A 13,096-nucleotide genomic window follows, 5' to 3' on the forward strand; every position below is an offset into this window, starting at 1 on the left:
TGCTGGAGACCCGCTCATTTTGTATCTGGCAGTTTTCGATCGGGCCGTCAGTGCCATACTGATAAAGGAAGAGCTGGGGAAGCAACGGCCAGTGTATTATGTTAGCAAGGCAATGGTTGACGCCAAAACACGTTACTTTCCACTGGAAAAACTCATCATAGCCTAGTCATGGTGGCAAGAAAACTGATGCATTACTTCCGGGGGCATAGCATTGGGGTGCTAACAGATTATCCCCTCCAATTGGTACTACGTAGTGCAGAAGCATCAGGACGTGTTTCAAAGTGGGCCCCTAAGCTCGGGCAGTACGACATTTAGTTTCTACCTAGAACCTCAATCAAGGGACAGGTGCTTGCCGACTTTGTTGCTGAATTCATTGGGGGTCTTGCCGATTTCAAGTCTGATGAAATTCGACCGAAGCCGAACTGGAGAATTTATGTTGGGGACATTTGGCAGTTGTATTATGATGGATCATCCAATCAGCGGGGTAGTGGAGTCGGAGTTGTAATCATGACTCCCAACGGCGCAATAATTGAGCAGGCCGTCAAGCTCGGCTTCGAAGCATCAAATAACGAAGCCGAATATGAAGCCCATCTAGCCGGTTTGCGGAATGCACATTTTCTGGGTACTCGGCGTTTGCTTGTATTTTGTGATTCAAAACTGGTGATTAATCAGCTAAAGGGGGAGTACGCGGCAAGAAACGACCGTATGGCGCCCTACACAAAAATGACCAATTCCTTGCTGGCAAATTCGGCCATCATGAATTGAACCAGATAACACGTGATCAGAACACACATATAGATGCCCTGGCTTGCCCTGAATGCACATTGGCCCTTCGGAGGAAGTCCAGGTCAATGTTATAGAATCTGGACCGAGTTGGATGGATCCCATTGCTGTATTCCTATCTTCCGAACAGCTCCCAGCGGACAAAAAAAAAGCGCACAAGCTGTGAAATAAAGCCCTGCGATACTACTTGGATCCGCAAGGAAAGCTTTACAAAAAATTCCTTTTTGGTCCATACCTGGAATGTGTACACCTGGACAAAGTCGAAAAGCTTCTGACTGAAATACATGAGGGCAGTTGTGGTGCCCATTCTGGCGGGTGTTCTTTGGCCCATCGGGCTATAACATAGGGATATTATTGGCCGACAATGAGAACTGATACCGAATGCAATGTGAAGAAATGCGAACAGTGCCAGAAGTTCTCCCCATTAACCCATCTACCTGCTGAAGAGTTAAGCTCCATCACCAGTCCTTGGCCGTTCGCCTAGTGGGGACTTGATATCATAGGACCATTACCGAGGGCCCCAGGGAACAAGTGATACTTGATCGTCGCGACAGACTACTTCACAAAATGGGTCGAAGCAGAGGCATTAACGCACATTCGAGATGCTAATGTCAAGCGTTTTGTATGGAGAAATATCATAACGCGATTCGGCATTCCAAGAACTCTTATCTCAGACAACGGCACCTAGTTTGATTGTGGCGTTTACCAAGAGCTGTGCAACAAGTATGGTATATGGCTTTACTTTTTTACGCCGGCTTACCCCCAAAGCAATGGTCAAGCCGAAGCCTCTAACAAATCCATCTTGGACGACATCAAGAAGAGGCTGGAGAACGCTAAAGGCAAATGGGTTAAAGAATTGCCAAGTGTATTGTGGGCTCATCGAACTACGCTGAGGCGATCCACTAGAGAAACGCTATTTGCTTTATACTTTGGAACCCAGGCGATCATATCCCTGGAGATCGGCCACCCAACCTTGAAGTCACAAGTTTTTGATATGGGCCGAAACGACATGATGTTGGCTTTGGATTTGATTCTGATCGAAGAGCGAAGAGACCGTCCCCTTGCGTCCATGGCACGATACTAGCAACAGCTTGCTAAGTCGTACAATCAATGTGTTCAACTGCGCCGTTACACACCAGGAGAGTTGGTTCTAAAGAAAGTACTCCCAGTTGCTAGGAAGCCGGCTAATGGAAAATTGGGTCCTAACTGGGACGACCCCTATCAGGTCGATTCGATCGCGAGAGTAGGGGCATATCGGCTCAAGGACATGTCTGGAAGAAGTCTGCCACGGCCTTGGAATTCAATGCACTTGAACAAATTCTATCATTAAACCCGACCTATGGGGAATGATCCTAATTTTGAATGGCTTACCATGTACACTTTCCAGTTTTGTAATGTAAGGATTCCTGTTTACTCACTGCGAAGTCCAGTTCAAAATTGTTTAAGCCGAAAAAGCCTCCAGATTCGAAGCGCCCTTCGTGGATATCACGATTGGCCAAATAGTCTCCAGATTTGGAGCCCCATCGGCGCATGACGCCTTTGGGCCAAAAAAGCCTCCGGATTCGGAGCGCCCTTCGTGGATATCACGATTGGCCAAATAAAGACTCCAAATTCAGAGCCCCATCGGCGAATGACGCCTTTGGGCCGAAAAAGCCTCCGGATTCGGAGTGCCCTTCGTGGATATCATGATTGGCCAAATAGTCTCCAGATTCGGAGCCCCATCGGCGCATGACCCTTTTGGGCCGAAAAAGCCTCCGGATTCGGAGCGCCCTTAGTGGATATCACGATTGGCCAAATAAAGTCTCCGAATTCGGAGCCGCATCGGCGCATGACATCTTTGGGCCGAAAAAGCCTCCGGATTTAGAGCGCCGCCCTTCGTGGATATCATAATTGGCCAAATAAAGTCTCCGGATTCGAAGCCCCATCGGCGCATGACCCCTTTGGGCCGAAAAAGCCTCCGGATTCGGAGCCCCATCGGCGCATGATGCCTTTGGGCCGAAAAAGCCTCCGGATTCGGAGCGCCCTTCGTGGATATCACGATTGGCCAAATAAAGTCTCCAAATTCAGAGCCCTATCGGCGAATGACGCCTTTGGGCCGAAAAAGCCTCCGGATTCGGAGTGCCCTTCGTGGATATCATGATTGGCCAAATAGTCTCCAGATTCGGAGCCCCATCGGCGCATGACCCTTTTGGGCCGAAAAAACCTCAGGATTCAGAGCGCCCTTAGTGGATATCACGATTGGCCAAATAAAGTCTTCGAATTCGGAGCCGCATCGGCGCATGACATCTTTGGGCCGAAAAAGCCTCCGGATTTAGAGCGCCGCCCTTCGTGGATATCATAATTGGCCAAATAAAGCCTTCGGATTCGAAGCCCCATCGGCGCATGACCCCTTTGGGCCGAAAAAGCCGCCGAATTCGGAGCCCCATCGGCGCATGACGCCTTTGGGCCGAAAAAGCCTCCAGATTCGGAGCACCTTTCGTGGATATCACGATTGGCCAAATAAAGTCTCTAGATTCGGAGCCGCATCGGCGCATGACGCCTTTGGGCCGAAAAAGCCTTCGGATTCGGAGCGCCCTTCGTGGATATCACGATTGGCCAAATAAAGTCTCCGAATTCGGAGCCTCATCGGCGCATGACACATTTGGACCGAAAAAGCCTCCAGATTCGGAGCGCCCTTCGTGGATATCACGATTGACCAAATAAAGTCTCCGGATTCGGAGCCCCATCGGTACATGACGCCTTTGGGCCGAAAAAGCCTCTGGATTCGGAGCGCCCTTCGTGGATATCACGATTGGCCAAATAGTCTCCGGATTCGAAGCCCCATCGATGCATGACGCCTTTAGGCCGAAAAAACCACCGGATTCGGAGCACCCTTTGTGGATATCAAGATTAGCCAAATAAAGTCTCCGGATTCGGAGCCGCATCGGCGCATGACGCCTTTGAGCCAAAAAAGCCTCCGGATTCGGAGCGCCTTTCATGGATATCACGATTGGCCAAATAAAGTCTTCGAATTCAGAGCCGCATCAGCGCATGACGCCTTTGGGCTGAAAAAGCCTCCGGATTCAGAGCGCCCTTCGTGGATATCACAATTGGCCAGTCTCCGGATTCGGAGCCTCATCGGCACATGACGCCTTTTGGTCGAAAAAGCCTCCTGATTCGAAGCGCCCTTCGTGGATATCACGATTGGCCAGTTTTCGAATTCGAAGCCCCATCGGTGCATGACGCCTTTGGGCCGAAAAAGCCTCTAGATTCGAAACACCCTTCGTAGATATCATGATTGGCCAAATAAAGTCTTCGGATTCGGAGCCTCATCGGCGCATGACGCCTTTGGGCCGAAAAAGCCTCTGGATTCGGAGCGCCCTTCGTGGATATCACGATTGGCCAAATAAAGTCTCCGGATTCGGAGCCCCATCGGCGCATGACGCCTTTGGGTTGAAAAAGCCTCCGGATTCGGGGCGCCCATTGTGGATATCACGATTGGCCAAATAAAGTCTCCGAATTTGGAGTCGCATCGGCGTATGATGCCTTTGGGCCAAAAAAGCCTTCGAATTCGGAGCGCCCTTCGTGGATACCACGATTGGCCAGTCTCCGGATTCGGAGCCCCATCGGCGCATGACGCCTTTGAGCCGAAAAAGACTCCGGATTCGGAGTGCCCTTTGTGGATATCACGATTGGCCAAAAAGTCTCCGAATTTAGAGCCTCATCGGTGCATGGCGACTGTTTAAATCTCCAGATTTGGAGCCAGGGCCAGTCAATGTTCATACAATGTGTATGTCGAATAAATATTCAATGTTTATACAATGTTTGTACATTTATTCAAACATTTATACAATGAAACAAAAAACATGCAAACACGTGTGTGTCGAATAAAAATTACAACGAAACACAAACACTTAAAATAGACAATGTACTATTATTCAATCAGTCGAAAATTACATGGATTTTGCATTACAATGCCTACAATGTCTACTTTTACACGGCTTCTCCCTCATCGTCACTCTTTTCGACTTCAAAGGCGGAGAAGGAAAAATTATCGCGTTGGTACCGCGACAACGCCGAATCAACACCCTCTGCTCAAAGAGCCTCCGCGGCTTGAAGTGCCTTAATCCAACCGTGCCTAAAGTCGCGGTTCTCGCATCAGCAGACCTCCTCTGCAAGTTTCTCTTTGGTTTTGTCGATCCCAACCTTCGGGTCTGCATGGAAGCCTTGTTCATAACCCATGGCCCTCGCATTTTCTACGGCAAACATGCTTGTCGTATCTCGGTCGGCAATGGCGTGACTTAACAGCCGTTGTGTCACTCTCTCCTCCACGATCGGGTTAGATTGACCCGCCGCACGCGGCTCGATGGCTTGAGCTTTCCTAAGCTCCCTAAGCTCACGCTCGGCCTTCTCTGCGCGAACCTCCAAACTACGGATTCGTTCATCCTTCTTCTCTATTTCCCGTCACGCGGCGCGCAGACGCATGCCGACCTCATAAGCGGTGTACAGCCCCTTCACCGCCCCATGGATGCCTTCTCAAAATACTTTGAAATCTTGTCATCTAACCATCGACTGCTGGACCTCCAGTGGAAAGATCTGTCGAGCGAACTCGACTACTACACCTGGATCGTTAACGATGGAATCTGCTTCCGTCATCGGTTTATTCCCCACGAAAACTGCAAAACTCAACGGTCGTGGCGTTACATCGAGCTCGCTTCTTGATCGCGGTCGCGGGGAGCTTCCCTGTTGCTGTTTTTCTTTTCGGAGTGATCTGCTTCGATGACTAGGGGGCTGATGTTTTTCCTGTTCCTTGGACGTCTTTACTTCCGTGCGCGTAGGCTCGCTACTGCGATTCATTGCAGTATCTAACTCAGCCAATGTTCGTCCTTCTCCTCTACTGTTGAAGAACAGTCTGTTTGACATTCGCACTTATCCCAGCCTAGTTTAAATTAAGTCTGAATAAAAATAAATGGAATCACTGACGTGAACTCACTCTATTTATCCTTAATGTATGCAGTGCCCCCGAGGCGACGTTATTAATTCTAAACGCCAAAAGCCAGATGCCGATCGGACCATTACACGAACCAGTCCCATTCGGCTTATGAAGCTCATGCACTGGCTAGGGCAAGGACATATTCATTAATCTGATCGGCCAAGTATCCAAACCCAATGCCGATCGATTTATGCCGCAGCTAGGGGTGAGCAGCGGATATACCGATCCGTCAAAACCGACCGAACCGAACCGAACCGAACCGCCGCATTTTGGACGGATGCGGATGACGAGGGACGGATGCGGATTGATTTTTTCCAATCTGCCAATTTGGCGGACGGATGGCGGATTTGAGATTCCTTTGGCCGCAACCGAACCACCAAACCGTGAGCACCCCTAATAATTTATAAGACTTTATGTTTTCAATTTATTTAAATATTTTGTTTGTGTTTTCAATTGAAAAAGAGTTTAAATATTCTGCTGAAATTTTTTTTTTCAACTTGAATATATTTTTTGAATTGAAAAAAATAAACGTATTATTTATCTATATTTTTTGATTTTTAAATTTAACTCTAAAAATAATAAATAGAAAATATGATATATGATAGTTGATTTTTGTTTTCAAAAACATATATAGATGTAACAATACAGAGACATACAAAAGTAACCTATGGTGACGAAAAGTAGTGAAGAAAATAAATTTTGTCGCTGAATAAGAATAATTCGTGACAAATTATAAAATTTTGTCACGTATAATAAAAAAATAAAAATAATAGGTGACGAAATTTATTTTTGTCAACAAATACTTCTTTTTAGGTGAGGAAAAATTAAGTTTCGTCACCGAAGGTTTTCCCGCTAATATTGTTTGAGTGGCGCCAAAAATTTAGACTTTTGGTGAGAAAAAAATTTGTCACCAATTATAAAATTATTAGCGAGGAATACATTTTTGTCACCAATAATTTTGTATATATTTTTTTTGAGAAACTTGATTTTAAATGTTTTAAGACCATTTGGTGAGAAATATATTTTTATCACTAATAATTTTTAATATTTTGAGACATTTTAGTGAGGAAATTATATTGTCACCAATTTTAGAGGAAAAATTTTAACATATTGGGCGGTAATGGAAAAAATAGACTACTAACTTTTTTCCCCCTTTATTTTTGTCACCAATAATTTTGTATATATTTTTTTTGAGAAACTTGATTTTAAATGTTTTAAGACCATTTGGTGAGAAATATATTTTTATCACTAATAATTTTTAATATTTTGAGACATTTTAGTGAGGAAATTATATTGTCACCAATTTTAGAGGAAAAATTTTAACATATTGGGCGGTAATGGAAAAAATAGACTACTAACTTTTTTCCCCCTTTATTTTTGTTTATCAATTTTTCTCTCCCCTCTCTCTCTCTCTCTCTCTCTCAAAATAAAAACACAAGTTAATTAACTCTCTAAACTTAAAAGTAGCAAATTATGAGTACAAAACTCTAAAATTTTGCTCAAAGCATGCTTTAGTCTGAATTTGTGTTCAATGTTAAAGAAGTATAGATGAGGAACATGAGGTTGCTCCTTCCATGCTCCATTCTACAGACTTGATGTATAGATTTTATAGCTTTCTTTTGTTTTATTTTAAAGCTATTAAATATATTTTATAGTTTTTTTAAAAAATTATTATTATTATTTTTTTTTAAATTTGACAATTCTAGTGTCTTCACTGAGCTGTGTTTGCATTGCTGAATATATCTATTGAATTGTGGTTTTAACTTTGCATATCTAAACATCATTTATAATTTTTAGATTAGATATCACTCTCTTGAAGAAGAAATATCCTTTGGACCTGGTTGTTGGTTGTGGGATTATTTAAGAAGTGGGGCTTCTAGTTTTCTGCATCCACTTTCTAGTGGTGCTGGGTTCTAAGGCACATAAGGGTTATGTTTACAAAATTGGAATTGTACGTTGTGTTTTTATATTATTTTTGCTACTCTATTAATGACATTTTATTTTGCATGTTGGCCAGCTCTTTGGTTTGGCGAACACACTTATGGAAAATTCCAGAAACACTGCAGAGAAGGATCTTTCTATTCAAAGATATGTTGTCATTCCATTGTGTCCAAACAGCGGATTAATAGGATGGGTACCAAATTGTGACACCCTGCACCATCTCATTCGGAGTAAAGAGATGCTAGAAAGGTCCGCTAAGGTTCTTTTGATGCTCTATGTGTGTGTGTGTGTGTGTGCGCGCACGCGCATTTCGTCTAATTTTTTGTGCATGTTTCTGGTATATAGATCACCTTAAATCTAGAGCACAAACATATGCTTAATTTTGCTAAAGATTATGACCATTTGCCACTTATAGCTAAAGTGGAGGTGTTTGAGTATGCTCTGCAGAATAGTGAAGGAACTGACCTGGCAAGGGTATGTTTTCTTCAAGAAATATGCTGCATCTTCGGCTCTCCCTTGGGAATTCTTTTCTCAAGTTAGTTACATTGCCTCTTGATAGGTGTTTTAGTTAAAAAGTTGCACTTTTGAGAATTGGCTGGACAGGAGGACAAATTATACTAGAAGCTTGGCTATCATGAGCATGGTATCATTTTTCTTCTCGTATTATTTAGATCTTTTTCTTAAGACCAGCAAGATTGGGCTATATATGTTTCCACAAAATCAACACAATATGGCTCCCATGTATGATCTTATTTGTCAACCTTTTATGCTTTAGAAATGTTTAGATAAGAGAATGTTTCGAAGTAAATGTATGTTATTTGATTATACTTTTCTTTCTTTGGTTAGAATGATATACTAAGAAGGAACCCTGCAAATCACTAACTTAATTTGTGAATATATACCCAATACAATTGTGTGATTAGGTGTCTAAAGTATTTGAATGCTTGTGTACATATCTTTCATTGTGTAGATATATGATTTTTTGGGTACTGATATTCTTTCCGTTGTATATAGGGATTCTTTGTTATTCTTTCATGGATGCCTATATATTTTAAAACAGTAAGGCCATAGCTAGCCTAAAAGTTGTAGTTTATCAGCAATTTATCACATACTCAACAAGTGTACTGATTTTATGAGAAAGATGAAATACATGTCTCTTTGTTATAGATATATCATGTCCACCTTAGACAAGTAGCTTGGTCTTTCAAAAAAGTAAAAACATAACCAAAGACAACTTCTATTAATTTTGTTTCCAAAATGTATTTACTAGTAGTCATGGTCAACGCAATGGACTCATGAACATCATGTATGGTGGTCCAATTTTTTATTTTTTAAAATTTCTTTCTAACTTTGATTCAAACAGGCAATAAACAATCATTGATGCTGGTTTCACAAAATTGCATGTAACCTGGAAAACTAGAAGTTTGAATTGAAATATTTCTGTCTACATTTGTTTCTCTTGTTTTACTTTTGGATTTTCCTACTAATCATGTGATACAGTAAGCATCAGGTATATCCTTACTTGCAGTCAATTGGTTTTGTTGGTCCTGGGATTGCGCTCGATGGTCTAACCATGGCAAAGCACACATCAATAGCATCTGCTTGGCTTACTTTAGTTGTTGGGCTAAAATCATTTAGTCATTGTGGGTTCCTTGTGAATCTTCAGGTTAGTGTACTCAGAAAAAAAATACTTGAAATTAAGAACAGCATAAATTCTGTTTTCACCCTCGTCTGACCTTATTTTCATTCTTTTCTACAAAGCAAGGTTTCTTAAGAAGCAAGGTTTCAAAGGACAATTTAAAGGAGGAGGTATCTCATGAACTCGTAGATCGCCATTTTGGTAAGTCCCGCTTGTTTTATGTTTTTATTTTTCTAATGTTGGTTAGTATATACTAGTTAAAGCACAACAATTTCACTAATTATTAACTAAGATTTAACAAGTTTGAAGATGTGTTTAATGAAAATAGATTCATTAGTTACTTCTTACTTAGCATGACCCTTATTAAAATACACATTAACCAAAATAGAGACAAAACTACGTGTATATTTTTTTGTGTATTTTTGCTAGGTAGTGTTGGAGTTGCTCTAATTTAGTGATGTGATTAATAGGAGTTTGTCATGTATAAAGGAACTTTTGGTTGTTAAGCTAGACTCATTGTGTACATAATTTGTATTGACATGGATAAAAAGGTCTATACAATGTAATTGATAATATTTTAATATTTTTTTTTTGTTTATTTTCTTTGCAGATTGGTTTTTGATGACGTTTGGAAGCATACTTGCAAATTAAGATCAAGTGTTAAATTTTTTTTTCCTGAACTGATACTTGGTTCTAGTTGCAAATCAAGATTGAATGCTGTTTTTTTTTTTTTGTGAACTCCATGTTAGTTAATTTTTGGATTTGCTTTGATGGTTTTTTTGTTATACTTAATGAATTATTATTAAATTTGTTTGATGGATATATTTTGATTTATAATATAAATTTTTTGGTGAATTTTTTTATGGAGTGGCATATAATAGCTAATGGATTTCTTAGTACATTTAAAAGGTTATTGGGATATGAATAGGGATATTTGTAAAATAATAATTTAAATTGAAATACAAAATATGGGACAAGTTTAGTGACGAATTTTTTTCGTCATTTGTATTTGTTATTATAACAAAGTGATTGTTTGTCGCTAATAAATATTTTTTGTGACAAAATTTACTATAGTTTATATATGAAGGTTTTCATTAATTTTGTTGTTTGGTGATTAAAAATTTCGTCATGTATATATATTTTTGTTACAAAATATATTTCGTCGCCCATGTATGATATTTGGAGACGAAAAATTTTGTCAACTTTACATCTTACTGTGACGAAATTATTTCCTCATCAATGATCAACATGCGTGACAAATTTATTCGTAAACTAAAGTTATAAATGTGGTACTGAAAAACTATTTGGTGACGAAAATGAGGATTTTTGGTGACAAAATGTTGTTTTATTGGTGACAAAAAGTTTCGTCACAAAAGTAATTTCATTGGTGACGAAATTATTTTTCGTCACGATGCTTTTTAGTGACAAACATTCAATGACGAACCCGGTAACGAAAATATTTCCTCACAAATATCTATAGTGACGAAATTAGCTCTTTGGAGACGAAAAAAATTCGTCATTCAAGACCCAACTTGTTGTAGTGATACAATCTCTACTACTGCCTTATTCATGGTTTTGGTGGTTTGAATTGTTATTATATTTTAAGAACCACATTTGTAATACTTTATATGGATGAATCATGCTGTGATTGTAATATGTGGATGAGCCATGCAGTGATTGTGATATTTTAAAGTTTCAAACTTTCTTTTTTTGGATGAGATATATAGTGATTATAATAATTTTTTAAGTCATTGAATGTAATACTTTCTTTTTTTTGAGGAAGTGCACAAGTTGAATTATGTTGAAAATTTATAAAATCTTAAACCGCCAAACCGATTCGCATCCATCCGCCAAACCGCCAATCCGCTCAATCCACATCCGCCGGATTGGCGGACGGATGTGGATTGATTTTCTCCAATCCGCCAATCTGGCGGACGGATGGCGGATTGGAGGTTTCGTGGCCGCAACCGACCCGCGCCCACCCCTAGCCTCAGCCATTCCATTCGGCTTATGAAGCTCATGCACTAGCTGGGGCAAGGGCAGATTTATTAATCTGATCGGCCAAGTATCTAAACTCAATGCCGATCGATTTATGCCGCAGCCATTCCACGAGCTAGTCTCATTCAGCTTATGAAGCTCATGCACTGGATGGGGCAAGGGCAGATTTATAAATCTGATCGGCCAAGTATCTAAACCCAATGCCGATCGATTTATGCTGCAACCATTTCACGAACTAGTCCCATTCGGCTTATGAAGCTCATGCACTGGCTGACGCCAAGGGCAGATTTATTAATCTGATCGGCCAAGTATCTAAACCCAATGCCGATCGATTTATGTCGCAGCCATTCCACGAGTTAGTCCTGTTCGACTTATGAAGCTCATGCACTGGCTGGGGCAAGGGCAGATTTATTAATCTGATCGACCAAGTATCTAAACCCAATGCCGATCGATTTCTGCCGCAGCCATTCCACGAGCTAGTTTCATTCGGCTTATGAAGCTCATGCACTGGCTGGGGCAAGGGCATATTTGTTAATCTGATCGGCCATGTATCTAAACCCAATGCTGATCGATTTAGGCCACAACCATTCCACGAACTAGTCCCATTCGGCTTATGAAGATCATACACTGGCTGGGGCAAGGGCAGATTCATTAATCTGATCGGCCAAGTACCTAAACTCAAAGCCGATCGATTTATGTCACAGCCACTCCATGAATTATGATACTTGGCATTGAAAACAAAATGTAGCCATTTTACAATTGAAAGCAATACCATTCTGTAGACGTCCCCGAACGTCCCAAAAAAATCCCGTTTTGTTCATTGGGCTTACTACAGTTCGGACTCAAATGTCATGGTTCTTAATCTAATCCCGCAAAGTGCAATGCGAGACTGATAAATCACCAAAGAGTCCAAATCTGGCAAATCGTTTTGAAAAATTGATTTTTAGAAAGAAGTGCCAAACATGGACTGCTTTGCCAGATACAGAGTCACCACCTAAATATTTTATTTTGGGGGAATTTAGGAAACCCTCACTCGTGCCTAAGGCCACGTGTCCGTCATCACCAAAGTTGCCTCGGCTCGGGAACTTGGGTACGATTGGGGAAGGTCACTTCGTGAGCACCCCCGCTCGCCCGATCAAAGATCGGTCACTACTAAAAATGATATCGAGTTTTTGAAAACACATGCGTTCTTATTCCGGTTTATTAGCCTAGGATTACTATGTGATGCACACAGCATACAAGTATAGACTAGATCGCCTGAGTTGGAACAAAACATTTCATGTTTGTTTATTTGAAAATGGTTTGATGGTGCTACTCGCAAATAGGCTAAGCCGTGGATTTGCCACCCTCAAGTGGGCTTAGAAAACATGGTGATTTGTCACTCTCAAGTGGGGTTAAAACTCACAATCGATGAATTGTTCCAATTCAAGTAATCCAACCTTCACCCATAGGCATTCAGGCAGGTATATCACATAATCAGTTAGCCTCATGGCAAGCATGCTATTATGACAGTCACTCACACACATACAAGGATGCTAAAGCATAAACACTTACCGAGTACTCCGAGCCAAAGAAAGAAGCTAATTAGAAATCATGCATGAATCCTAACTATGCTGAGATGCCTAATGCAACACATGCAGGATGCAACTAAGATAGGCTCGGCTATTCTAAAATGGCATATGAGATGTTACAGATAACATGTATTCAATTTGGAATTGAAATACAATGCAGTTAGTATGATGCGCCGAGCCCGGTGCATGCAA

The 13,096-nt window shown here is 41.2% G+C and overlaps 1 long non-coding RNA gene across 1 annotated transcript; it reads left to right on the forward strand.

Moving 5' to 3' along the window:
- The first annotated feature begins 8,770 nt into the window (after window positions 1-8,770).
- LOC114294273 (uncharacterized) lies at window positions 8,771-10,189 on the forward strand. Its single transcript, XR_003640423.2, has 3 exons — window positions 8,771-9,362; window positions 9,462-9,536; window positions 9,946-10,189. It is a non-coding gene; the product is annotated as an uncharacterized LOC114294273 (long non-coding RNA).
- The last annotated feature ends 2,907 nt before the right edge of the window (window positions 10,190-13,096 follow it).

The sequence above is a fragment of the Camellia sinensis genome, chromosome 13 (genome assembly GCF_055761805.1).
Source record: "Camellia sinensis isolate YWXY chromosome 13, ASM5576180v1, whole genome shotgun sequence".
Taxonomy (NCBI): Eukaryota; Viridiplantae; Streptophyta; class Magnoliopsida; order Ericales; family Theaceae; genus Camellia; species Camellia sinensis.